We start from the raw sequence: 27,701 nt of genomic DNA on the forward strand, positions 1-27,701 counted from the left end.
GGATAGCAGTCCAGGTTTCCCACTTGGCCTCCACTGACACTCAGAGAGGGGTCTCCTTATAAATTCTGAATGAGGATGGGAGTTTCAGATTTTCCACATAGTCTTCACCACATAGTGAGATGGTCTCATTACTGCTGGCAATGGTGAAAGCACTGACCTTCAGAATATCTCCTCTGACACCATGCCAGCAGAGAAGGGGAGGAGTACATTATTGCCAAATGGGTCACAGCCCCGGCTCCCCACATGGTCTCTATGTACTCTACAGATGGAGTTGAGGGTGGGGAGGCTCCTTAGTGGCTGGTGGGCACGAAAGCCCTGGTTCCCTGTTTGGTCTTCCATGACACCACCTGCTAGGCATGTTGGGATATCCCATAACAGTCTTAGGAGGGTAGAAGTCTAAGGTATCTACTCAGTCTTTGTTGGCATGGGTCACAGTGGGCTACATTTTTTTCTGTAATGTTTGACTAGAACAGAGTGATTACTTTCTAAAAGTTTTATCTCTTATTAGATTCTCTCTTTCCTGATTCTTCAACTAGAGAGAACAGACTTTTGTGGTGGGGGGTGGTTCTGTTGGTTAGTTAGTTTGTTTTCTGTACTCACTGGCATTTCCAAGTCGCCAGCTCTTTCAGCTCCAAGTCTGAGATACATGACACAAAAAGAAAACCCAAGGAGCTCAGGTCCCAACGTCTGCAGCTGGCCTGCCTTTTGTCCACCTTTCAGAGTCTTATTATGTTGGACTAGGTAGGTAGGTAGGTAGGTAGATAGACAGACAAACAGATACGTTTTTTAGTGGTAGTTAGTGGGATAAATAGAAAAAAGTACATCTACTCCATCTTCCCGGAAGTGGAAACTCCCAGCATGCTAATTTTTAACAACACACTGTGTAAAGTACAAAACTGTCACAAAGCAAACATGAGTGTCAAAGCAACCTCCCTGCCCACTTCATCTTTTTCCTGAATGTTTTCTCCTCTGTGAATCCTTTCCTGAACTATTCAAGTCAGAATGAATTGCTCCCTTCTTTTTGTGTCCACAGCATATTATTTACTTTTCTAAAATGACTTACAATCATCTAACAGTGTCATCATTGGTCACTGAAGTAAAGCAAACTGACAATGAGGACCATGTCAGATTCATGCTTGGATTCTCAATGTCTGAATGTCTAATAGTATACATGTATTACAATAACTCACACAGCGTGGGGAAATACTAGATACTCAACAAATATTTGTTGATTGAATAAGTGAACAAATGAACATTTATTCAGCACTTGCCATATGTTCCAGAACTCAGTAAGGGTTTGTTAAGTTGGACTAAGCTGTTTCTGCATCTGTCAGTCTAATCAATCCACAATTATTTCTTCCTATGAGGAAAAGGGAAGCTCACTAAGCATATCCAAAGTGCAATTATTGCAGATTAGCACTTTCTCCCAATTAACAATTAATTATCAGTCATTTACTTAAACCTCTATGACCAGAACTATGCATAGTACAAAAGTAAAATTAGGATTCCTGCCCTCAGAAGTATAAAACACATTATATAGATTAAAAGATAAGCAAAAATTAAATAGTAAATGATCAATAGTGAAAAATGAAGTATAAGGGAAAAAAAAGAGAATATGGGTGACCTGAATATTAAAAGGGACTTCATAAAAGAGGCAGGACTTTAGTCAGGTCTTTAAAAAGAAAATGGTTAAGATTTAGTTGTCAGAAGAGCAAAGAGAAGAGCATTTCAGGTTTAGCAACAGTATAGAAAGATAGAACCAAATGTGGGCTAAATGTGGAGACAGAGAGGAATTCACTTAAAAAGAGGTGAAAAGGCTGAAAATTAGAGTTTGGAAAAGACTTAGAATTCATACAGCACAGAAAGAGAAAGAAAGAAACCACTATCATCTGAACATTACAGTTTATAAAGATTTTTCAAGCAAGCGTTTTCTCATTTAAGCCATAAAATATCTTTGATGAAATGCAGAGAAAGTGAATTGAGTTTCAGTCTTCAGACATTCACCCTTGTGCTGTGTTCACACCATTCTCTCTATATAATGTTCAAGTAACTTGTTGTAGGGGGGTGGTTTATCCTCAGGGGTAGGAGCTGATTTTCCCCCAGTGAGATAAATCTGACAATATGAAGAAAGATGGACTAAAAAAAGAGACTAGAAAACTGATGAAGATCCTAACTAGAAAGTCGGCAGCAAAATATGCATAAGAAAGGGATAAATCTAGAAGAGATTTAGAAGGAGACAGATGACTTGAGAGAGGGGAAAGGAAAGGCGTCAAGAAGAAAAAGCTAAGATTTCTGTTGTAAGCATTGAGGAGAACACTGGTACCTAGTCAAAGGGACTGGAAAACATACATGTACTCACTGAGTTTCAGGACCTCTACAGACCTATAGAAGCACAAGATAAAGCAAAGGCCTCAAGCCAGGGAACAGTGCATGTTGTGCAATGAGAGCTGCTAAGACAAAGACAAACCCCTAACCTGTCTGAAGTCTGGAAGCCCAGAGCCATATTTGAACTGCAACCTGCTCAGCTCAACCACAATGGCTACAGGCACCTTGTAGGGTACTACAGTAACTATAGTTTTTGGCTTCCCAATAGAGCTTCCTCCTTTCTGTTTTCTTTTGCTTAAGTTTATCCTCTGGTCTAGACTGGCTGTCAATCACAGTACCATTCCTATCCACACTCCATATCCAAACTATAGAGATAGGATGACCCAAGCAAGGCCAATCAGAACCTTCACTGATATTGATATTGAAAAATAACAACTATATTTTCTTATTGTCTATATTCTTGAAGCTCTGGCATCTTGGACCTCACAGACTGGGAGAACTACCCCTCCCAGGGTTAGTGAATTCTTAATGAACATCCCTTTCATATACAATCAACCAATCTAAAACCCTTACTGTTCAATCACTTCCTTTATCTAACTCTCACAGGCCAAACCAATTTTTCCCAGCCCTGATCAACCCAGGGCCAGGTACCAAACAACTTGGGACAGTTCCAATACCTGAGAGTCCATTGAAATTATTCATATTAGCCAACACTAAGACTGCTCACCCAGTCTAACCCATTCTTTCCTGCCAAAACCACAATCAAGTCTTTTGCCCATGTTTCCCCCTCATTCCTTTTACCTCTTAACCAATCCTGATGCTTGCCTATGTGACCCTGCATGGCACAGCATGCCCTTCCTCCTGGGAACCGTGAGCAGCATTGGCGCATTCCCTCCTGGGAACTGTGAGCAACATGATTCACTGGCAATCATTTCCTGATCTGTTGGCCTCACCATACCTGAATAATAATAAAACAGATTTTAAAACATACAGATGTTGCAAATAAAAATTATTACTGGTGGTCCTACTCTCAGAAATTAGGCAAGAAAAAGAAATAAAAAGCATTCAAATTAGAAAAAAAGTAGTAAAACTGTCACTCTTTGTAGATATATAGAAAACCGTAAAGACTCCATCAAACCAACTGCTAGAATAAACAAACACAGTAAATTTGCAAAATATAAAATCAACACACACAAATCTACTGCATTTCTATACACTAATAATGAAATATCAGAAAGATATCCCACTTACAACTGCATCAAAAAGAATAAAATGCCTAGGAACAAATCTAACCAAGGAGATGAAAGACATGTGCACTGAAAATATAAGACATTAATGAAAGAAACTAAGAAAGATAGAAATAAATAGAAAGATATTCTGTATTCATGCAATCAAAGAATTAATTCTATTAGAATGTTCATGCTACTGAGAGCAGTAAACAGATTCAATGCAATCCCTACCAAAATTTCAGTGGTATCTTTCACAGAAATAGAACAAATGATCCTAAAATTTGTACAAAACCACAAAAGACGCCAAATAGCCACAGAAATCTTGAGACTGAAGAACAAAGCTGGCATCATGCTCCTTGATTTCAAACCATACTATAAAACTATAGTAATTAAAACAGTGTGGCATTTGCATAAAAACAGACACATAGATCAATGGAACAGAATAGAGAGCTCAGAAATCAACCCAGGCATACATGATCATTAATTTATAACAAAAGAGTCAAAAATATACAATGAGGAAAGGACAGTCTCTTTAATAAATGGTGTTGCAAAAGAATGAAACTGAACCACTATCTTCACCACACACAATAAATAACCCAAAATAAATTAAAAACTTGTATGTAATACTTGAAACCATAAAATCCTAAAGGAAAACATAGACAGCAAGCTCCTAGGCCTAAGTCTTAGCAATGATTTTTTGAATCTGACACCAAAGCAAAAATAAACAAGTAGGACTATATCAAACTGAAAGCTTCTATACAGCAAAGTACACATGCACACTGGTGCACCCACTATGGAAAACAGTCTCCTCAAAAAATTAAAACTAGAGCTTCCATCAACAAAATGAAAAGGCTACTTACTGAATAGGAGAAAATATTTGCAAATCATAGGGCTAAATATCCAAAATATATAAATAACTAAACGGCAACCCACTCCAGTACTCTTGCCTGGAAAATTCCATGGACCGAGGAGCCTGGGAGGCTACTGTCCATGGGGTTGCAAAGAGTTGGACACAACTGAGCAACTTCACTTCACTTCAACCTAATAACAAAAAAAAGATTCCAATTAAAAAATTGGTATAAGATCTGAATAAATATTTTCCAAATAAGACATGCAGGAAGCCTATAGGTACACAAAAAGATGTTCTACATTATCAATCATCAGTTCAGTCACTCAGTCGTGTCCAACACTTTGCGACCCCATGTTCTGCAGCACGCCAGGCTGCCCTATCCGTCACCAACTCCTGGAGCTTACTCAAACTCATATCCACTGAGTCAGTGATGCCATCCAACCATCTCATCCTCTGTCATCCCCTTCTTCTCCTGCCTTCTATCCTTCCCAGCATCAGCATTTTTCCAATGAGTCAGTTCATCGCATCAGGTGGCCAAAGTACTGGATAGCTTCAGCTTCAGCATCAGTCCTTCCAATGAATATTCAGGACTGATTTCCTTTAGGATAGACTGGTTGGATCTCCTTCCAGTCCAAGGGACTCTCAAGAGTCTTCTCCAATATCACAGTTCAAAAGCATCAATCCTTCAGCACTCAGCTTTCTTTATAGTCCAACTCTCACATCCATACATGACCACTGGAAAAACCATAGCCTTGACTAGACAGACCTTTGTTGGCAAAGTAATGTCTCTGCTTTTGAATATGCTGTCTAGGTTGGTCATAGATTTTCTTCCAAGGAACAAGTGTCTTTTAATTTCATGGCTGCAGTCACAACCTGCAGTAATTTTGGAGCCCCAAAAAATAGTCTCTCACTGTTTCCATTGTTTCCCCATCTATTTGCCATAAAGTGATGAGACTGGATGCCATGATCTTAGTTTTCTGAATGTTGAGTTTTAAGCCAGCTTTTTCACTCTCCTCTTTCACTTTCATCAAGAGGTTCTTAAGTTTCTCTTTGCTTTCTACCATAAGGGTGGTGTCATCTGCATATCTGAGGTTACTGATATTTCTTCCGGGCAATCTTGATTCTAGCTTCTGCTTCATCCAGCCGGGTATTTCACATGATGTACTCTGCATAGAAGTTAAATAAGAAGGGTGACAATATACAGCCTTGACATACTCCTTTCCTGATTTGGAACCAGTCTGTTGTTCCATGTCCAGTTCTAACTCTTGCTTCTTAATCTGCATACAGATTTCTCAGGAGACAGGTCAGGTGGTTTGGTATTCCCATCTCCTTCAGAATTTTCCACAGTTTATTGTGATCCACACAGTCAAAGGCTTTGGCGTAGTCAGTAAAGCAGAAATAGATGTTTTTCTGGAACTCTCTTGCTTTTTCGATGATCCAGTGGATGTTGGCAATTTGATCTCTGGTTCCTCTGCCTTTTCTAAAACCAGCTTGAATATCTGGAAGTTCACGTTCCACATACTATTGAAGCCTGGCTTGGAGAATTTTGAGCATTACTTTGCTAGCGTGTGAGATGAGTGCAATTGTGCAGTAGTTTGAATATTCTTTGGCATTGCCTTTCTTTGGGATTGGAAGGAAAACTGACCCTTTCCAGGCCTGTGGCCACTGCTGAGTTTTCCAAATTTGCTGGCATATTGAGCGCAGCACTTTCACAGCATCATCTTTTAGGATTCGAAATAGCTCAACTGGAATTCCATCACCTCCACTAGCTTTATTCATAGTGATGCTTCCTAAGGCCCACTTGACTTCGCATTCCTGGATGTCTGGCTCTAGGTGAGTGAACACACCATTGTGGTTATCTGGGTCATGAAGATTTTTTCTGTATAGTTTGTCTATCTATTCTTGCCACCTCTTCTTAATATCTTCTGCTTCTTTTAGGTCCATACCACTTCTGTCCTTTATTGAGCCCATCTTTGCAGGAAATATCCCGTTGGTATCTCTAATTTTCTTGAAGAGGTCTCTAGTCTTTCCCATACTATTGTTTTCTTCTATTTCTTTGCAATGATCACTGAGGCAGGCTTACGTATCTCTCCTTGATATTCTTTGGAACTCTGCATTCAAATAGATATATCTTTCTTTTTTTCCTTTGTCTTTTGCTTCTCTTCTTTTCTTAGCTATTTGTAAGGCCTCCTCATACAACCAGTTTGCCTTTTTGCATTTCTTTTTCTTGCAGATGGTCTTGATTCCTGCCTCCTGTACAATGTCACAAACCTCCGTCCATAGTTCTTCAGGCACTCTGTCTATCAAATCTAATCCCTTGAATCTATTTGTTACTTCCACTGTATAAGTATAAGGGATTTGATTTAGGTCATACCTGAATGGTCTATTGGTTTTCCCTACTTTCTTCAATTTAAGTGAATTTGGCAATAAGGAGTTCATAATCTGAGCCACAGTCAGTCTTGTTTTTGCTGACTGTATAAAGCTTCTCCATCTTTGGCTGCAAAGAATATAATCAATCTGATTTTGGTATTAACCATCTGGTGATGTCTATGTGTAGAGTCTTTTCTTGTGTTGTTGGAAGGGGGTGTTTGCTATGATCAGTGCATTCTCTTGGCAAAACTCTGTTAGCCTGCTTCGCTTTATACTCCAAGGCCAAACTTGCCTGTTACTCCAGGTATCTCTTGACTTCCTACTTTTGCATTCGAGTCCTCTGTAATGAAAAGGACATCTTTTTTGTGTGTTAATTCTAGAAGGTCTTATAGGTCTTCATAGAACCATTCAACTTCAGCTTCTTCAGCATTACTGGTTGGGGCATAGACTTGGATTACTGTCATATTGAATCATTTGCCTTGGAAACGAACAGAGATCTCTCTGTCATTTTTGAGATTGCATGCAAGTACTGCATTTTGAACTCTTTTGTTGAATATAAGGGCTACGCCATTTCTTCTACGGGATTCTTGCCCACAGTAGTAGATATAATGGATCTGAGTTAAATTCACCCATTCTAGCCCATTTTAGTTCACAGATTCCTAAAATGTTGATATTCACTCTCGCCATCTCCTGTTTGACCACTTCCAACTTGCCTTGATTCTTTGATCTAACATTCCAGGTTCCTATGCAATATTGCTCTTTACAGCATCGGACTTTACTTCCAACACCAGTCACATCCACAACAGGGTGTTCTTTTTGTTTTTATACTAATCATCAGGGAAATGCAAATCAAAGCCGTAACACCACCTCATGCCTGTTAGAATGGCTGCTATCAAAACAACTAGAATGACAAGTGTTAGCAAGGATTTGGAGAAAAGGAAACCTGTGTGCACTGCTGAGAGGAATGCACATTGCTGCATTCCATTGCTGGAAAGCAGGTTCCTCAAAAAATTAAAAATAAAACTAATCATATGATCCAGAAATTCCACTTCTGAGTATTTATTTGAAGAAAACAAAACACTTAATATATGCATTCATTGCAGCATTATTTATATTAGCCAATACACTGGCAACAACTGTCCATCCATGGGTAAATGGATAAAGAAACCGCAATATCTATGCAATGGAATACTCAGAATACTCTTCAGCCATAAAAAAAAAAAAAAGAATGAAATCTTAGCATTTTTAACAAAATGCATGGATTTCAAGAGCATTACACCAAATTGACAGAGGGACAAAATGGTGGAGCAGGACTTGGAGCTCACTTTCACTCTTGAGCACACCAAATCACAACTAACAGCTGAACAACCACTGACAAAAAAGACTGAAACCTGCCAAAAAGGATATTATATATCTAAGGACATAAGAAGGAACACAACAAGAGGATTAGAGCAATGCTGCTGCTTGTTGTCCAACCCCGTGCAGCTCCACAGACAGCAGCCCACCAGGCTCCTCTGTTCCTGGGATTCTCCAGGCATGAACACTGGAGTGGGTTGCCATTTCCTTCTCCAATGCATGAGAGTGAAAAGTGAAAGTGAAGTTGCTCAGTCATGTCTGACTGTTCATGACCCCATGGACTGCAGCCTACCAGGCTGCTCCGTCCATGGGATTTTCCAGGCCAGAGTACTGGAGTGGGGTGCCATTTCCTTCTCCATAGTGCAATGCACTAGTGATATAATCAAATTCCATCTCCCCATCCCCCTAAGGCAGACCTATAAACTGGAGAATAATTATATCACAGAAGTTCTCCCATAGGAGTGAGAGCTCTGAGTCCCATGACAGGCTCCCCTGTCAGGGGGTCTGTCATCAGAAGGAGGAGCCCCCAAAGCATTTGGCGTTGAAAGCCATCAGGGCATGAGTGCAGGAGATCCACAGGACTAGGAGAAACAGAGACTGTACTCTTGGAGGGCGCACACAAGGTCTCATGGGCACCAGGACCCAGAATTTCATATAAGCCTAGGCCAAACCTACTTACTGGTCTTAGCAGTCTCCTGGGGAGGCAGGGAATGGCTATGACTCACTTATTGACAAGAACACTGGTGGTGGAGGTATCAGGAGGCCAGCATTTTGGCACCAAGACCTGGCCCCAGTGAACAGCTGTAGGTTCCAGTGCTGGGATGCCTCAGGCCAAACAACCGACAGAGCTAGAACACAGACTCATCAGCAGACAAGCTACCAAAAGACTTTCTGAACTCACAGTCACCTCTAGACACACTCCTTGGTGTGGCCCTGTCCACCAGAGCACCCAGGCCCAGGTCTGCCCACTAGTGGGCAAGGACTGGCCCCTCCCACCGGGAAGCCAGACACCAGAAGCAAGTAAGCTACAATTCAGCACACTGGAGAACCGAGTTCACAAACACAGAGCAGAACCTACCCTGGGACCAGCTGGTCCCTGGCCTTTGGATTGAGAGAGGAGTATACTGGTGGAACACATAGGACATCCCTACAGACAGCCACTTCTCCAGGGTGAGAAACATAACAGAAAAATACAATTAGAAATTTAGACAAAAATGAGGGCATTATGCCAAGTGAAATAAGTCAGACAAACTAAAATGAAAACAGGCTCATAGATATAGAGAACAAACTGGTGGCTGCCACACACAAGGGTTTAAGACTGGGAGAAATGGGTGAACAATTTATTTTTTTAAGTGTAAAAAGAAAGGAAGAAAGGAAGGGAGGGAAGAAGAAGAGCCTCTCCTTGCAATTAAAAGATGGGAACTCAGACACGCATCTATCATTGGGATTTGTTTTCTAAATGTTCTTTTTGTGCTGACATTAGATCCCTCTAAGATCTACTGAGTTTGCTGCTATTATTCTCCTACCAAATGCTTTTCTCACCCAACTTAACCATATTCAGTGTCTCTTTGCACCTAATCCCAAACCCTGTGTTTGTTTTCTTGGACCAGACCTACATTCTCAAACGCACCTGGGAGGCATCTCAACTTGTGGATATCTTCAAAGCCTGACTAAATTCACAACCCCTTCTCCTTAACATCTTTCTAGATTCCCATTCATGATAGAACACACTATAAATTCTCAGAACTTGGTGGGCAGCCTTCCCTTCTTCCTTCTCCCCCAAATCCTGCACACCGACTGGCCCCTGCCTTGCCTCTGCCCTATCTTTGAGCAGCCCTTGGGGCCTCGCTCTTGGGCCAGAAGTGAGCCTCTCTGCTCTGTGGGCGTCAGAGCCCTCTGCTCATATTCCTCCCAAGGATCACTGCTGATCATCTGAGTGTTATGTTCGCAGTTTGTCTCTGACGCTAGACCGTGACTGTCTTGAAAACAGACAGCTTTGTTTTATGTAACTATGTATTTTGATTTCCTCCATATTTCAGTCTAAAATCAAAAAGATGCTCAAATAATATTGGTTGAATTACCTTTTAATTTCATTGATTGCAATAAATGCAATGACAATGTAAATGCAATTATTTTAAAGAGGATTTTCTTGAGTCTTCTGATTAGGGAAAATTAACAGAAAAATCTGATGTGAGGTGTGATTAGAACAGCATAAATAAAGGGGTAAAAATTCAAGAAACTTGGTAGAAAGTTATTTAAAAGTTTCCTAGATTGATGGAAATAAAATAAATTTGGAAAATACAAATGTCTTTAACTTCAAATGATTGGAAGACAATTATAGTTGTCCCTCAATCAGACTACACTGAATACTGAACATTTGAAATAATTTACATTTTTTAAATTATAATTGGGAAAAGGTAAAATAAAGTCTTCATGTATAAAACTGAGAAAAAGGAAACATTGTGTCCACTGGAAATGCCAGGATGGGAATCTATAGCTATAGGTACCCATTTTGCCTATTGTATACTGAGAACCCGTCTACAAAATGAAGCTAAACAGGACAAGCTAAGCCAAGAGATGGGAGAAGGCAATGGCACCCCACTCCAGTACTCTTGCTTGGAAAATCCCATGGATGGAGGAGCCTGGAAGGCTGCAGTTCATGGGGTCGCTGAGGGTCGGACACGACTGAGCGACTTCCCTTTCACTTTTCACTTTCATGCATTGGAGAAGGAAATGGCAACCCACTCCAGTGTTTTTGCCTGGAGAATCCCAGCGACGGGGGAGCCTGGTGGGCTGCCGTCTATGGGGTCGCACAGAGTCGGACATGACTGAAGTGACTTAGCAGCAAGCCAAGAGATAGAGACAACAGGGCTAGAGATCGGTCCATATCACATCATTTGTAACCTGAATCCTGCCATGCCTAACACCATGTATCATGAGATACCAAAAGTATCTCTGAACTTTCCAGTTGCAAAAGTTACAGATCTCTCCTTTTGGTTTAGTATATTTTAGTTAGACTGCTTTCACTTCTAACCAGATGTTCTGATTCAAAATCTCCAAACTAATCACCTTCCCCAGAATCTTCTCTAACCCAGAAAGAGGATTTGCCTCTTTCTGTTAATGTAAACATAACTGTCCTATATCATTCAGTCTCATCTATTCATTCTCCCACATATGCAATGTCACTAAATCTTATCATTCTATCCTCTGACATCCCTTCCTTTTCTCCCTGCCAACAAAAATGTCACCACTGTAATTCTGGTCTTTTATTTTTCTACCTTAGCAGTAGTATCATATATCACACATCTCAAAGATCACCTTCTCTTGAAACCTTTTCTTAACTGCAATCCCCTCGCTCTGCTTTTTCTCCACTTCCACTCTCGTTCCATCTTTTTGAGTCAACTCAGGCACAGTTTTTCCTGGGTGCTCTTCCTGACCTGGTTCCTCTTCTCACAGAATGTGTTGCATGTATTCTTCTACAATTTTCTAGCACCCTCTGCTTAACTCCTTTAAAGTTTACCGTTTCTGAATCAAAATTATCTGGATTATGTCACCAGTCTTAAAGCTTTTCAAGGTAAAAATCACTGTCCTACATATGATCTGCCTAGTATACAGCAGAAGCTCAATAAACGCTTTTGAGCTTTTAAAGTGAATTGTGTTTTCTTCATCCTTGTATCCCCGCCACTCAGCACATGTGTGGCAGAGTAGCAGTTAGATTGATGCCAGCTAAGTGAAGAGCCTCCAGCAACAGACTGAATGTGTTACCATAAAATGCATATAATACCACCATAATAATGTGACAGTATCAGCAGGTGGGGCCTTTGATAGTTAATTAGGTCATGAGGATATGCTATGCTATGCTAAGTCACTTCAGTCGTGTCTGACTCTGTGCGACCCCATAGACGGCAGCCCACCAGGCTTCTGTCCCTGGGATTCTCCAGGCAAGAACACTGGAGTGGGTTGCCATTTCCTTCTCCAATGCATGAAAGTGAAAAGTGAAAGTGAAGTCACTCAGTCGTGTCCGACTCTTAGCGACCCCATGGATTGCAGCCTAACAGGCTCCTCCGTCCATGGGATTTTCCAAGCAAGAGTACTGGAGTGGGGTGCCATTGCCTTCTCTGCATGAGGATATAGTCCTCATGAATGGGATTTGTTCCCTTGTAAGAGGGGCACCTTCTATTTTTGCCATGTGAGGCTACTATGAGAAAGTGGCAGTCTACCACCCAGAAGAGGGTCCTCAGCAGAACCTGACTATGTTGGCACCTTGATCTCAGACTTCTAGCTTCCAGACTGCAAGAAGTAAATTTCTGCCGTGCATAAGCCACCCTCTCTATGGCACTTTGTTACAGCAGCTGGAGCTAACTAAGACACTTCCTTGCCTCCAGTCTGACTGTATTTCTGTCTACCCAACTAACCATTTCAGATTAATCTTGGCTCACAACATCACCTGGTGGTTAACGATTCCAAGAATGCTTTCATTAGCACCTTAGAACACCTTTGCCTTTCCTCTTCATCTAAGCTGCCAATTCTTCAAAATTGCATGTGCTCCATGATATTATTATCAACATTTTCTTAACCATGGCAAATATCTCCACTATGAACTAAGGCTGTCTGATCTCAGCTGGGTCCCTTGCATTGCTCAGCAACCCTTATATTTATCTTCAACTGACTCCTATCAAATTCCCTACAGCAGCTGCTACAAAGTTTTTCCACTCTCCTTAAGCCCCAGATTCAACCTCTACTCCCCTCATACTCACCAAAAGCTCTCCTCTTCTACATAACTGAGAATATGATATTATGACCATGAGATGACTTGGCTTTCTTCATCCTCAACCCAAAACTTTTCTATCCCTTTATCTACACAATTCTTCTCAGCTCCCATCTCAGTGAAAGAACTGTGCACCCTCCTTTCCAAAGACAAATTCTCTATCCATAATGTAGCAATTACTGAAGAATATCCTCCAAACTGACCAGGAACTTTGAGACCTGAAAACAAAGCAGGCAATTCCATTAAGTGCAATTATGAAGTTTACTGTGGGTAACCTACACATAGGCAGGAAGGATCAGGCAGATGGAATGATCTGGAGGCATTTGCAGTTGCACTTTGCACCACGGAAAGGGGTACGGGGGATCTAAAGGAGCCAAAGCTAAAAACAGAATCCAACTATCGACTAAGAAGCACGACCACACCGATGGGGATGGGGGATTTTTCCCCTCCCCAGGGATCTCATGACCAGTAACCATTTGTGTAAGCATAAGGCAGGCTTCCAGTTTTCATACCAGAAGACATGGGTAAACATTGATGGGGAACATATCTGGCTTGGGCGAATTCTTGTCAATTAAGCTAAATCTCAGCCTCACAGAAAGTGGGGTAGGGGTTAGAACTGTGGACCTAAAATAGAGCTGACAAAATGGACTCAGTGTGGTACAGCCATACACCAACTATCCAGTTTTTTCCTTCTTCTTGGCTCCTTCTCTTTATCATATAGGAATGCTTAAATCTTCTCTGTCCCAAAAGTTATTAATATTTCATCATTAGCTAACATTGACTGAGCATTCACAATATGGCAAGTGCCACTGTGAGCAGTTTGCATACGTGCTCAATTGCTTCAGTGTGTCCAGCTCTTTGCAACTCCATGGCCTATAAACCACCAGGCTCCTCTGTCCATGGAATATTCCAGCCAAGAATACTGGAGTGGGTTGCCATTTCCTCCTCCAGGGGATCTTCCTGACTCAGGGATTGAACCCACGTCTCCTGCATTTGTAGAAGGGTTCTTTATCAATGGGCCACCTGGGAAGCCTGTAAGCAGTTTATATAGATCATTTTAATTAATTCTGACAATAAACTTCGATGTTCTTGATACTATATTCCCTATTTTACAGACTAGGAAACTAAAGCTAGTAGCATTGAAAAATGTACTCAAGGTCACTTGCTTTTCACTTCCTTATACATGCCCACTTTTCTAAAGCATAATCTAAATTTGATTCTTCTCTCTTATTCTCTTCCTCTCTCCGTGTGTGCATCTACGTTGTGTATCCAAAAGCTTCATTGCTATACCAATCACAATTTGAGCAGTTCTGTGTCTGTCGGCACAGACGGGGAAATGCATACACACAGACACACATAATACTTACACACCATTAACACTTATTCAATATATATTTGCTGAAATGTGGAAAAACTGAATTATATATAGTTCTCTTATAGTTCTCAAGAGAATAATATTTTTAAAATAAATCAGCACTGCCCTTTTTCACTTTCTCAGGTACTATTATCACTTTTATAACTTTTCAAGCTCAAAGAACAAAACGACTAAAGCACCAAGTAGGTTTTCTTGAGTTTGAAAAGCACTCACTGCCTCAGAGTTTCCCTCTAGTTACCTAACCTAATCCCATGGCCCACAGGTTGGCGCAGTTTCCACAGCTTTCAAGAAGACCCTTTCTTTCTTTTTTTTGGCTGCACCACTCGGCCTGTGCATCTTAGTTCCCTGATCAGGGATAGAACCCAGGCCATGGCAATGAAAGCATTGAGTCCTAACCACCAGAAGGACATGACTGGGTCCAGAAATGAAGGGCATTCAACAGTATCGGCACGCAACTCCTTCCCCACCAGAAAGGCCAGGCTGACACCAGGTCAACTGAGGAAGCAAACGTTTCTTTTATTGAAAAGTGTTTAATTGGACATTTTCAGAATCTAATGTCATGTATGCAGATGCAAATGTTTGAAGAGTTGTTTACAGTGTGGTTTGTGCCAGACAGGCTCCCATGCCAAGCCAGCACATAGCCTCCCATTATTTAGCTGGGCTCAGCTTCTAAAGATGTTTCAGGGCTCTCCGAGTCTTGTAAATTTCCACATCCAAAGGCTCATCTGGTTTTCAAGGCAGAGTCATTTTTCCCCTCATGCGTAGACATCAGTCCTTCCCCTGCCAATCCCTGTTACTGCCTGCTCTGGTTCAGAAAAGGCTTTGGAGCTATTATTTAAGAGGCAATTACTCCATCTCTACAAGTTTTAGTAGTTTTGTGAAGACTGACAAAGGGTAAGTCGGACTCTTGATCCCTACTCAGAAACTGGATCTTAGCTGATGTAATTATTTCAAGAACTGTTTCTGTTACTCACTGACCCAGAAAAACACAGCTTAGTATTAGCTCAGCTAATAGATTTCCATCTTAACATATCCCCCCTAAAAGGAATCAGTTCTTGATTGGGAGGATAAACAAGGATATACAAGTGGACGCTGGGAAATCCATTCATCTTTAAGAATTGAACCATCCACACTCTGCCTTGAAAATACAATGCAAAAAGAAAAATTTGTCATTATCACAAATTGTTATGATGCCTTCACTATATTCTCTTCCTATTATCAAACACCTTCTACAGGAAACTTTTTTACATGTTTAAAGTTCTAAGTGGTAAATACACATGAAGAATATTGCTCTTGTATCATGTTAAGGATACCCAATTCAGGAGTAAAATCTGCCATTAGTTTTACATTGTAAAGCTAATAATTTTCTTATGACTTTTTATCCAGTGGAGAGCATTGGATAAAACAAATAAGCTTATCAAATTGTAAAGCAATAATAGCCCAGTTTTTAAAAACCCACTTAAAGAAAAAGAAATTATTAGCATTTATTAATGAGTTAATTTATTCATACTACAGACAGTGACTGGTTACCTATGCTCAGAGCAGCTACAACTGTTTCAGATATACAGAAATAAAGAATATGTCATCCTAGGCCTAGGCCTTAGGAAGCTGGTGAAAGATGAAGGCAAATGACTAGGACACACACAAAATAGGAAACTGATTCTCAAGTATTAACAATAAAGTACAGTTGACCCTTGAACAACATGGGTTTGAACAGTGTGTGTGCACTCACATCTGGATTTTTTTCAATAAATACCGCAGTACTACAGGATCAAATGTTGGTTGAATCTGAGGACTACAGATAGGTGGGGCTAACTGTAAAGTTATTCTCAGATTTCTGACTGCTATGGGGTTGGTGCCCCTAATCCCCAAGTTGTTCAAGGGTCAACTGTAATAATAAAGTTGTGCAGGATTATCACAGGAGAGAACAAGGAAGTAATAACAGAGAAGATGGTATTTCAGCTCAGCCTAGCAGGATAGATGAATTTTCACAGTTGTATAGTAGGAAGGGTCTTTCTAGTTAAAGAACAACCGTGAGCAAAGACGTGAACATTTATAACATGTTCTCTAGAACTTACTTATTTTAAAAAGTCTGGGGTATAAAAAGCTGCAGTACTATAAAGCACTAGGGGGAAACTGAAACATACACATGCATACAACAAATGTATTCCCAGTCCCATTTCAGACATATGGTTCAGAACCCACAGTTAGGTGGGACCAGGAATCAGTATCTTTCCCATCTTCCCATGTCAAGATGTGCACCCATGATGCAATCCAATATACACATAAAGAATAAGACATGGAGGGGTCTTCCAGGTGTTACGGGCTGAACTCTCCCACACCCCAGTTCATACGCTTAAGCCCTACAACCCAGGGCCTCAGAATGAGATGATATTTGGAGATGGGGACTTTAAAGAGGTAATTAAGTTAAAATGAGGGCAGTGGGGGAGGTGGGCTAATATAACCTGATTGAAGAGGAAATTTGGACATATAGAGACACCGGGGCGCACATGAACAGAAAAAAAGTGACCATATGAGGAAACAGCAAGAAGATGAACATCTGCAAGCCAAGGAGAGAAGCTTCAGAAGAAACCAAACCTGTTGACACGTTGAGCTTGGACTTTCAACTTCTATAAATATGAGAAAATAAATTTCTACTGCTTAAGCTACACAGTCAGTGGTATTTTGTTATGACAGGCCTAGAGAACTAATACAGTAAGAAGGCACTAGGAATGCACTGAGAAATACATTTTAATGCCAAATCTTTAAGAACTTTAAATGTCACAGTAGGAGTTTCTACTTTATTTCACAGGTAATTTCTCAAAGTGTAGGTCTTCTAAGAAGGAAAATCATATGATCTGGCCTATGATCCAACTCTTGAAGCAGTGTGGAAGATTAAAAGACTTTGCCTGTCCAAGGCAAGAAACAATAAAGGATATCACTAGAGCCATGATAGAAAGGATTACTGTTCTTGGTCAGTCACTAAGTCACATTCAAACATTTGCAACTCCATGAACTGCACCACATCAGATTCCTCTGTCATCTACTATCTCCCAGAATTTGCTCAAATTCATGTCCACTGAGTTGATGATGCTATCTAACCATCTCATCTTCTGTTGCCCTCTTATCCTCCTGCCCTCAATCTTTCCCAGCATCAGTGTCTTTTCCAATGAGTCAGTTCTTAGCATCAGGTGGCCAAAGTATTGATAGTTCAGCTTCAGCATCAGTCCTTCCAATGAATACTCAGGGTTGATTTCCTTTAGGATGGACTGGTTTATCTCCTTGAAGTCCAAGGGTCTCTCAAAAGTCTTCTCTGGGACCACAATTCAAAAGCATCAAGAAACTCTTTTATTTTTGATATTAGTTCCAGAAGGTATTGTAGGTCTTCACAGAACCGGTCAACTCCAGCTTCTTCAGCATCAGTGATTGGGATATAGACTTGGATTACTGTGATACTGAATGGTTTGCCCTGGAAACAAACCAAGATTATTCTGCCATTTTTGAGGTTGCACCCAAGTACTGCCTTTCAGATTCTTCTGTTGACTATGAGGGATATTCCATTTCTTCTAAGGGATTCTTGTCCACAGAGTAGATATAAGGACCATCTGAATTAAATTTTCCTATTCTGTCCACTTTAGTTCACTGATTCCTTAGATGTCAATATTCAATCTTGCCATCTCCTGCTTGACCACATCCAATTTACCTTAATTCATGGACCTAACATTCCAGGTTCCTATGCAATGTTGTTCTTTAGAGCATCGGACCTTACTTTCACCACCAGACACATCCACAGCTAACCATCATTTCTGCTTTGGTTCAGCCATTTATTCTTTCTGGAGCTATTAGTAATTGCCCTCTGCTCTTCCCCAGCAGCACACTGGATACCTTCTGACCTGGTGGGCTCATCTTCCAGTGTCATATCTTTTTGCCTTTTCATACTGTTCACGGGGTTCTCCAAGCAAGAATACTGGAGTAGGCTGCCATTTCCTTCTCCAGTGGACCATGTTTTGTCAGAACTCTTCACTATGACCCCATCTGTCCTGGGTAGCCCTGCATGGCATGGCATATAGCTTCATTGAGTTAATTCCCTTTGCCCTGACAAGGCTGTGATCCATGAAGGGGATAGAAAGGACAGGGACAATTAAAAAACAGAAAATTTCAGGTGCTATCAAAGGTAGACACAACAGCATTTGGTGACTTAAAATCTGGGAGGATGAGGAATAGGAAAGAGTTAAGGCTAACCTCCCCAGGTTTTGAGCCTGTTTGTACCCTGTATTTCAGATACATCACAGAATCCTTTCTGGGTTTTCTATTTTGGTTAATGGCATCTCAATCTATGAGAAAATCCAGAAAGCATTCTTTGGAATGAAACTGAGTTGAAAACCAAAGAACAGAAAGGGATCCAGTATAGAGATGGAATTCTCTTAAGAACAGAGGAGCTCATTATAGCTACAGGGTACTGGGAGTGCTGTTTTCACCTCTGTCATTACTCCTGTCCTTATAGAAAGAAATAAAACTGAACAAACTGACAACCACTCCCCTTAGCGCAGAGAAGCAAGGGTAAAAAGCAAACCACCACCCTAAAATCTACAGAGACAGGCAAATCCAGAGAGTCACAGCCCAGATCTGGCTTATCTGGAGCAGAAGCCACTGAACCCATAAAATATAGGAATACCTAAATGGTAATTCTAACAATGCTGGAGACTGAATACTGGCCACCCTGGGAGTGAGGAACTCCTAAGGTCACAGTCTCAGGGAAGGAGGGGAGTGATTTCCAACAGTCTGGGGTAACCACAGGACAGCTATTACAAAAAGGCAAAGACAGAAGAGAAAGTACCAGTGAAAAAAATAATAATGACAGTAGCTAGTACTGACTGAGAAGGCCTTTCCTAAATGCTTACATTTCTTAACCCTACAGCAAATCTATAGGATAATGCATTGGTTTTCTATTGCTGGCTATAACAAATGACCACAAAACTTGGTGGCTTAAACAAAACAAATGCTTATAGTTCTGTAGGTCAGAAATCCAAAACTGGACTTACCAGCTAAAATCAGTGTGTTGGCAGGGCTGCATTTCTTCTGGAGGCTCTAGGGAAGGATCTTTGCCTTTACCAGATCCTAGTGGCCATTAACATGCCACTTAATTAAAGGGTTATTTGCCTCCTGGAAGATTTAATCATAAAATTGTTTTATATTGTAGACTCTCCTATTACATTTTAAGTGTTGTTTGAGTTCCACAGATATTCTCTAGAGACTTCATGACCATCCCTACTGCATGGTAGGGATGCAGTAGGGATGGTAGCACAGCTGGCAGTAAGGAGCCTTTTCATCACTGCCTCTCTCCCGATCTTGGTTTTCTTGACCTTCAAATATCATCTGCTTTATTCTTATTTTTACAAGATGAACATGGTGGGAGTGGAGGGAACATACTGTAACACATCAAGGTTCCCAGGCAAGCAAGATTCCAAAACAATGGATAGAGCCGTGGGCTGAATTTCAGAAGGCCTGGAGTGCTTGCCAGTTACAGGATCTGAGACAAACTACAGCCTCTTTCTTATCAAGATTTTTAGTTTATAAAAGAAAGATAATAGTGCCTGGCTGCACATGCTTCTGAGGGTTCATGTAACTATCAAATGTAAAAATTCTTTCTAATATATAAGGTTCTATGCTAATATATCCTTTTTTCCAATCAAGTCTAATGCCATGACCCTAAGAGAACACTACATCAATCTTTTTCTTTGTTAGCAACTATATCTCATAGAATTCATTAAATGTTCTGAAAATTCCTTCTAATTATTACCCTTCTCATTTTATCTTACTCTGTTATTCTTCTCTTAGTTCAAAGTCTTCCAACACTTTATCTGCAGAATAAGAACAAACCCTCTACACAGTACCTCTAAACAATCACCTGTTTGTCTCTTCCTAATAAGTTGAATTAAGAGACACTTGCTCCTTGGAAGAAAAGCTATGACCAACCTAGAAAGCATATTAAAAAGCAGAGACATTACTTTGTCAACAAAGGTCCGTCTAGTCAAAACTATGGTTTTTCCAGTGGTCATGTATGGATGTGAGAGTTGGACTATAAAGAAAGCTGAGCACCAAAGAACTGATGCTTTTGAACTGTGGTGTTGGAGAAGACTCTTGAGAGCCCCTTGGACTGCAAAGAGATCCAACCAGTCCATTCTAAAGGAAATCAGTCCTGAATATTCATTGTCAGGATTGATGCTGAAGTTGAAATTCCAATACTTTGGCCACCTGGTGCAAAGAACTGACTCCTTGGAACAGACCCTGATGCTGAGAAATATTGAAGGCAGGAGGAGAAGGGGACGACAGAGGATGAGATGGTTGGATGGCGTCACCAACTCAATGGACATGAGTTTGAGCAAGCTCTGGGAGTTGGTGAAGGACAGGGAAGCCTGGTATGCTGCAGTCCATGGGGTTGCAAAGAGTCAGACAGGACTGAGTGAATGAACTGAACTGAACAAGTTGAATTAGATGAGAAACCAAAGCTTGTGATATTCTTACCATTAAAGAAATACATTATTTGGAAGAGCCAGCTCAATATCATCTCTGTATTCCAAATCTGCCTATACCTGTGACTTGAGCAATCAGTCCTCTCTGCTACACTCCAACCATTTGCTTATCTTTGTTCATTTCAACCACTACCCTCTGTGTCACTCTAGTTTGGTTTTCTTGATAATTTTTAATCAGATCAGATCAGATCAGTTGCTCAGTCATGTCCGACTCTTTGCAACCCCATGAATCGCAGCACGCCAGGCCTCCCTGTCCATCACCAACTCCCAGAGTTCACTCAGACTCACATCCATCGAGTCGGTGATGCCATCCAGCCATCTCATCCTCTGTCATCCCCTTCTCTTGCCCCCAATCCCTCCCAGCATCAGAGTCTTTTCCAATGAGTCAACTCTTCGCATGAGGTGGCCAAAGTACTGGAGTTTCAGCTTCAGCATCAGTCCTTCCAAAGACATCCCAGGGCTGATCTCCTTCAGAATGGACTGGTTGGATCTCCTTGCAGTTCAAGGGACTCTCAAGAGTCTTCTCCAACACCACAGTGCAAAAGCATCAATTCTTCGGCGCTCAGCCTTCTTCACAGTCCAACTCTCACATCCATATATGACCACAGGAAAAACCATAGCCTTGACTAGACGAACCTTTGTTGGCAAAGTAATGTCTCTGCTTTTCAATATGCTATCTAGGTTGGTCATAACTTTTCTTCCAAGGAGTAAGCGTCTTTTAATTTCATGGCTGCAGTCACCATCTGCAGTGATTTTGGAGCCCAGAAAAATAAAGTCTGACACTGTTTCCACTGTTTCCCCATCTATTTCCCATGAAGTGATGGGACCGGACGCCATGATCTTCGTTTTCTGAATGTTGAGCTTTAAGCCAACTTTTTCACTCTCCACTTTCACTTTCATCAAGAGGCTTTCTAGTTCCTCTTCACTTTCTGCCATAAGGGTGGTGTCATCTGCATATCTGAGGTTATTGATATTTCTCCTGGCAATCTTGATTCCAGCTTGTTTCTTCCAGTCCAGCGTTTCTCATGATGTACTCTGCATATAAGTTAAATAAACAGGGTGACAATATACAGCCTTGACATACTCCTTTTCCTATTTGGAACCAGTCTGTTGTTCCATGTCCAGTTCTAACTGCTGCTTCCTGACCTGCATACAAATTTCTCAAGAGGCAGATCAGGTGGTCTGGTATTCCCATCTCTTGAAGAATTTTCCACAGTTTATTGTGAGCCACACAGTCAAAGGCTTTGGCATAGTCAGTAAAGCAGAAATAGATGTTTTTCTGGAACTCTCTTGCTTTTTTGATGATCCAGTGGATGTTGGCAATTTGATCTCTGATTCCTCTGCCTTTTCTAAAACCAGCTTGCACATCAGGAAGTTCATGGTTCACATATTGCTAAAGCCTGGCTTGGAGAATTTTGAGCATTACTTTACTAGCGTGTGAGATGATAATTTTTAATAACCTCTGATTGTTTGTGTATCTTTTTTTTTTCAGTAGAACTTACATAAGAATTAGAGTTCTAAGAAACTCACCTGAAATATAAGCATCATTAGTAAAGTCTAGTGTGTTTTTTCCTTCTTTTTACATGATTTATTGAATTGATTTGTCTATTTAGACTGCGGATCTGTCATAAAATTTGACCGGTCGTGGCTATATGATGTCACAGTACAACTATAGTCACTAGTCAAGAGTATACATCAAGGATCTCCCATGGATACTCCTACATGTTCTCACATCCGTGAGTTGTATCTACTCACTGTCTTCCTCCCCAGACCTCTTCCTCATCTGATGTTTATTACCCTCCTTAGGGGCATCTGCATCCACCTATGTAAGCAATACCAAAACCTCAGAATTATTGTCAACCTTACTTCCCATATCCAGCGAGTCATTAAACCCTGTTCTCCCTATCTGCTGATTATCTCTCAAACCTATGCTAGTTTAGACCCTTATCATATTTCCTTTGGACTATAGTACCAGCATCCTCATTTTCCTCTGGCCTCCCAGCTTTCCATCTCTAGTTTCCCCAAAATATTATTGCTGGAGTTATTTTCTAGAGAAAGTCCAATTATAGCACTCCTCCTATTAAAAATTAGCTTTAAAACTCTTAAATAAAATTTTCTAGGCTGTGATAAAGTTAAAATAACATGACATTCAAGGACCTTCTTTCTCTGGCCCCAACCTCACAAGACCCACCCAATCCATGTCTCTCCCTGGCAGTGCCATGCTCAAACTGCCTCCTTTTCTTTGCCCATCCTGTTCTCTGTTCTCAGAACACTTTTATCCCTTCTTTTGGCCTTTAGGCTTCAAAATCCAGTTCAAAATTCACCTGCTCTGTGAAGTCTTCCTAAATTCTGACCAAACCTCTCTCCTGGGAGAATGAGTGGCCACTACTCCCACATTACCCTGTGCTGCAGTTATCTGTGGATGGCTCACTTCCCTCCATAAACTTGGTATCTCATTCATCTTTATCTGGCACACAGTACACACTCAATAAATGGTTACTGAAATTAACACACACAGAATAAAATAATAACTAAAGAAAAATTCCACAGAAGCACACCAGTCCTTCATCTTAGCTGCAATAAATAAACAGGGCCCAAGAATAAAGGAAAGGACTAATAATCTGATGTAGCAAACACAGGAATGGGTTGTTTGTTTTAAAAAACCTAAGTGGTTTAGGGAGGGCAGGGGGAGAAGAAAGTACATTTTAAAGCTCTAGCTCCAGGGCAAGTAATAAAAATTGTTGCTTTAATGGTTTTTTCATAATATTGTGAGCAATGGGAAGGTCTATTCCATCACACCAGCCTTCAGGGCAGAAAGTTTCGGCCTCCTGAGCTAAATCAAACTGGCATCACTCTTAGTTTTTCAAGCAGCTGCAACTGGTCTCTGCCTTCTATGAAACTCGACTGACAAAGAAGAAACAAAATAATTTACCACTTACTTTATGGGCCTCTCTTTTCCTCCTGTCAATTAATTATAAGAGTTCTGGAAACTCATCCTGCATTCCTGCCCCTAGATTACAGCAAGGTAGGCATTGTACTTTGCATTAGGAGTTGTCACTCTTATAAAGAAGGAGGTTGGGAGGTAGCAACTTATCAAGGATCGGAAGCTAGCCCAAGAAACAACATTGTATTCAGTTCGATGTCTGTAGGTGCCCCTCACCCATATATCTCTTGACGTGATTGATCCTTTTTATACTCCCTGGATTATTAAATCTGAGCACATTTAACATTAGGAGGTATGTGCACCTATGTAAAAATGTGAGTCTTCCAGAGTAGCAATGGAACTCAATAATTTTCAAAATGCTATACCAATTCTCTGTAATTCAGTCTCAGTTATCCCCCTCCTGAGCTCCCATTCTAAACACGCTTATCCACAATGCCCCAAAGTTTAATATATATCCTGGAACACACACAGAGACCACATTCTCCAATGTTACACAGATTTTCCTAGCAGGGATTGTCTACATTTCTGTGAGAAACCCTGCCTCCATCTGTCTGTGTTTTGAATACCTGACCTTCCCATTTTCAAAGTGCTGTTTCTATTTTTGGAAGGTGGAATAGGGATTACAAGGTATGCAGCACTTAAGGTTACAGCAAGGCTGAAATGGGACAAAACAAGTAAAAAGGTTAAATGTAACAGTGCTTGGTGAGTGGTCATTGCCCCATAAATATCATCTCTGTTACATTCCATGTCGGAATCACATGTGACCCAACAACTGGATCTTTGAGAACAGAGTCACAAAAAGTTGTTGTTTTTTTTTCCTACCAAGCACCACATCTGACTTCACTTCTCCCAAGAGACTTGAAAGAACAGAAGTAGGTAACATTAATTTTATTTTACTTAACACGTTTGGGACTTTGTGAAATGTAGCATGCAAGAAATATTTTAATATGTATGAAAAATGACTTTTTAAGTGCCTTTTAAAAATCTCTAAGGTCCTTCCATTTCCAAAATGTTGTGATCTATGATAACTAATCTCAAATGCAGGCAAATTAATAGTGATAATTCCCTAGATATACTGAAAATACATGGCATTGTCGGGCTGGGTGCATTGAAAACAAGTTAGACCCAGGATGGGGAGCCTGTGGCAATGCTCAAGACAGTTTTGCCCTCCTTCCCCCCCTCCTGCCCAGAGTCTATAATTCTCATCTGAAACTCCCAGGTCCTTCCCACATCCCAGCAGATGTGAAGAAGATGAGGAATGAGTTATAATTTGCAGATAAGACAGTGGGGCCAAGATGCTACAGAATCCCAAGCAGAGCAGTTGAAGTGAGTTAAGCTTTCATAAAATCATCTGCAATTTCACCTTTTACCTACTAAAAGAGAATCCTGAAGTCTACCTCAGGAAGGGGCCCTACCGAACCTCCTGCATTTCGAAGATTAAGAAACAGACCTAAAGAGATAACGGAACAAGTCTAAAGTCATCCAGGTTTTCTGAAACCCAGGCCTGGAAACCTGGAACTGAAGCAGTGACCAATTGAATTAAAGCAGTCTCCACCTGTGTCACTTCCCAAGTATCTGCACACAGATAAATGTCTCTCTTTTCCTCTCTGAACTATAGTCAGCCTTCTTCAGTCACCCACAAACCAGCCAGCACCTGTCTTGGGAAAGCAAACAAGATCCTCCACAATCCTGAATTCAAAGAAATGTCTGGTTTTACAAATTACTAAAAGCAGAGTCACGTGGTACTGCCTTCAGATTCACTCTTACCTTTCATAAATACATTAAAAAATATTATAAAGTACACAATAAATGTAAAAAAAATATGTATTATAGTGACACTGATTCTGCAAAGTCAGAAAATAAAATACAAGCAAAAAAAAAAAACAAAACAGAAGAAGCCTAGATGTACTTCACTTTAAGCAACACATAAAGGAAAATCTCCCTAAAATGGAAAATGAAGGGGTGCTTCTGTGGATTATTTTAATACAGCATAGAACTTTTAAACAGCCACAGTCAGAATGACTGCATTTATGAGTGCAACATCTATACAGCTTCTGGAAAACTACCAGAAGATAAGAGTTGTAAGCCTCTGTCTCCACTGCCTCCACGTTGTGTGTATTTATATCCATTCATGTATTCCTTCATTCAGCTGTATTTCAAGTGTATTCATTCACTGACGTTAATTCACCAGTTCTCCTCCATAGGAACTCACTTTTTTGCTCAATTCCTCACTGAGTACTACTGAAAGAAAAAGAAAGTGAAGTCGCTTAGTCGTGTCCCATTCTTTGTGACCCCATGGTCTGCAGCCTACCAGGATCCTCCATCCATGGGATTTTCCAGGCAAGAGTACTGGAGTGGGGTGCCATTTCCTTCTCCGGGGGATCTTCCCAACCCAGGAATCGAACCTGGGTCTCCCGCATTGCGGGCAGATGCTTTACCGTCTGAACCACACTGAGGACCTGACAAGTTCAACAGGGGCTCTGTCCCGTGGAACTTAAGAGCCGGCGTGGAGCCTAGAATTGCACACCAAAAATGAAAGTACAAGATAAAAGGTGAAAAGAACCACAAAGGACCTCCCGATAAAGGGTTAACTAGGAATTGCTTCCAGATGCGGGCGAGGGAAGCATCTTGGCAGCTTGGGTCCGGAGCACCCCCTCCCGCGTCCCAGGACGAGAGGGGAAAGGACCCATGATGCCTGGCTCCTGCTCTCTGCGCCCAGCATCCTCCTCCATCCCGGCGCTCTCATTCGATTTCCTCATTTCTGGGCCTTTGCTGCGGAAGCCACAGACCAGACCGGTCTCCCGGCGGCTTCCCCACCCCGTATGTCAGTCGCTCCCAAGAACGAGCTACTCGGAAAGTTCCCCTCACTCTGGGGTCGGCCACCCGCCTCGGCTCGCCCGCCCGGAGGAGCCAGGCCCAGCCGTTGGCTGACGGGGGCTGGCGGGCGGCGCACGCACCTGGTCGGCCGCTGGAGCTATGGCGGCGGCGGCGGCGGCGGCCGTGCTCAGGGCCAGGTTCAGAGCCCAGCCTTCAAGTGGCGGCGGCCACACCCGCGACGCGGCCCCCCCACCTGGTCTGGCAGCTGCCGGGTTTCCTGCGGCGAGAAGGCGGGGCGCAGCGGCCAGGGACTCCGGGCGCCCGCGGGCGGGCGGGGGGCCAAGCGCCGCCTCCACGACACCCGACGACGGCCTCGCTGCGACTCAAGCGACCTGAGGGCCGCGGGCTACCGGCTGTCACCTCACCTTCTGGATCTGCTCCACAGTGTCCTGGGCCCCCGCAGTCTTGCGTCTTTATTTGGAGTCTTTCGGCCAGAACGTCGCTCTCAGGCCTCGCGGGTGCCCACGGCCTTGGACCTCGGAGCCACGAGGGAGTTTCAAGAGCTCAAGTGACCAAAGGGCCTACCTGAGATGTGACTTCAGGTGGCCAAAGGGCTCACCCGAGGTGTCGTATGCTTGCAGGAGTGGCCGGGCAGGTAGCGAAGAAAGGGGTTGAGGAGCTGAAAGGAAAATGTTCAAGGTTTTGCTGTCTCAGCACCTGGATGAGGGCAGAGTCTGGAAACCCCGGGATAGGTGAGCTGCCCAGCGCCTCCCACGGCTACCGGGGTGATTAGAGCGTTATTGTCCCATCCTGCCCGACAGGGTTGTTGGAGAGCAGACGGTGATGAAGATGGACGAGAAGACCCGAGCTGGGCGAGATCGGGCAGAGTCCTGCCTCTTTGGTTGATGTGTTAATTATATAAGGGTGCCGGAGAAAGGAGATTCACCTGATTACCTGGCGTAGCTTTTTGTATGAACGAGTCACTCGCATCACTGGTCACACAATGTGTGCTTACGTATTTTCAACATTTTCTGTTTTGATAAATTTGAATTCCTTTGTATAACCACACTCTTATCAAATACAAACACGTATATTTGTGAGACACGGAGCAATTCAGGTCTCCTCTTTAACAAC

General features: G+C 41.8%; 1 protein-coding gene across 2 annotated transcripts in view; it reads right to left on the minus strand.

Moving 5' to 3' along the window:
* Positions 1 to 27,295, minus strand: part of CPQ (carboxypeptidase Q) — a 561,177-nt gene extending 533,882 nt beyond the window's left edge. Inside the window, exon 1 of one of the 2 annotated variants that reach the window (XM_027561488.1) lies at positions 26,993 to 27,295. The gene's annotated coding sequence lies outside the window, so the exon portion shown is untranslated. Of the gene's footprint in view, positions 1 to 26,707; positions 26,896 to 26,992 lie in introns of those variants that run through there. The other variant, XM_027561487.1, reaches the window with a different exon arrangement.
* Positions 27,296 to 27,701: the final 406 nt, after the last annotated feature.

The sequence above is a fragment of the Bos indicus x Bos taurus genome, chromosome 14 (genome assembly GCF_003369695.1).
Source record: "Bos indicus x Bos taurus breed Angus x Brahman F1 hybrid chromosome 14, Bos_hybrid_MaternalHap_v2.0, whole genome shotgun sequence".
Classification (NCBI taxonomy): Eukaryota; Metazoa; Chordata; class Mammalia; order Artiodactyla; family Bovidae; genus Bos; species Bos indicus x Bos taurus.